The 1,487-nt window shown below is 43.6% G+C and overlaps 1 pseudogene; it reads right to left on the minus strand.

Moving 5' to 3' along the window:
* Positions 1 to 199: 199 nt before the first annotated feature.
* LOC101351831 (ferritin heavy chain pseudogene) lies at positions 200 to 751 on the minus strand (annotated as a pseudogene).
* Positions 752 to 1,487: the final 736 nt, after the last annotated feature.

Genomic DNA, 1,487 nt, shown 5'->3' on the forward strand with positions numbered 1-1,487 from the left:
ATATATATATATATATATATATATATATATTTGCAGAGGTTACCAAATTATTTTATTTTGAAGGAATGGTACAAATGAAAGAACTTAAGTGGATGTTTTGGTACAATTTACAGAAAAGATAAAGGTAAATCCAACATGCATGCGCTGTCTTGGTGACCACGGAAGTCACCCCTGTGGCTATGGGGCAGCAGGCTAAAGCTTAGCTCTCTCCATCACTGTCTCCCAGGCTGTGCTTGTCAAAGAGATACTCTGCCAGGTCAGATTCCGGGACTTCCATCTTGGCAAGTTGGTTAGCAGTCTCCCAATTCTTTGATGGATTTCAGCTGCTCATTTAGGTGATGAGTCTCAATGAAGTCACACAAATGGGTGGTCGTTCTTGTCAGTGGCCAGCTTGTGCAGTGCCAGTAGTGACTGATTCACGCTTTTTTTCCAAGTGTAACCCACACTCCATTGCATTCAGCCCGCTCACCCAATCCTCATGGTCTGGTTTCTTGATATCCTGAAGAAAGATTCGGCCACCTCGTTGGTTCTGCAGCGTCATCAGTTTCTCAGCATGTTCCCTCTCCTTGTGAGGTTGGTGAAGACAATATTTGGCAAAATTCTTCAGAGCCACATCACCGCAGTCGAAGTGGAAAGACATGGACAGGTAGACGTAGGAGGCGTAGAGCTCCAGGTTGATCAGGTGGTTGATAGCGGCCTATGAGTCCTGATTGTAGTTCTGGCGCACCCGCGAGGGGGACGCGGTTGTCATGGCGGCGGTTGAGGAGAGGCAGCAGCGGTTGCGAGGCGCTGGAGCCGCTGCGGGGCTGTGGGGCTGTCCGAGGGCGCTGCTGTGAGGAGGTGGTGGAAGGCTGACTGGTAAAGGCCGGTTGGGGGAAGGTTGGCAAGCGCCGGGTTCCGTTCAAGCACTGTTGAAGCAGGAGATCGAGGTGACTCTGGGAAGAACGTCTGGCCTGAATTCATATATTTACAGTTGTATATAAATATACATAATTGTATATATACGCACGTAATTTTCTGCTTTGTTTTCTGAGTGGTTTTAGAGGCAGTGACACCTCAATGTCCATGAGTACACTTAGTGTTGAAAGTGTCAATGCTAAAACTTTTCCCAAAGAAAGAAAGAAAGATTTCTTAGATAAATATCTGATTCCAAGTTTGTAACAGCACAAGTAACAAGTGCAGCTGGAAAATATTGTGGTTCCAGAAAATAAACTGATGTTAAAAAGCTAGCAAAAACATGAGTTGGTAGCTATGGATAAAACACAAATCCTAAAAAAATACCCCAAAAACAAGACAAAAAAAAAATGTCTATCAATCTATCTACCTACATATTTACTTATATTTATGCTTGAAGCTAGTGTTTCCAAAGGAATAAGATGCAACATTATTGATCTTTTGGTTATCACTGGGATAGATTAGTCCCATAGTGACAGAGGATAAGTCTGGTCACAAAATGAAGTGAGCATACTTGCCACAATATTCAAAAA

The sequence above is a fragment of the Trichechus manatus genome, unplaced genomic scaffold, assembly GCF_000243295.1.
Source record: "Trichechus manatus latirostris isolate Lorelei unplaced genomic scaffold, TriManLat1.0 scaffold00013, whole genome shotgun sequence".
Lineage (NCBI taxonomy): Eukaryota > Metazoa > Chordata > Mammalia > Sirenia > Trichechidae > Trichechus > Trichechus manatus.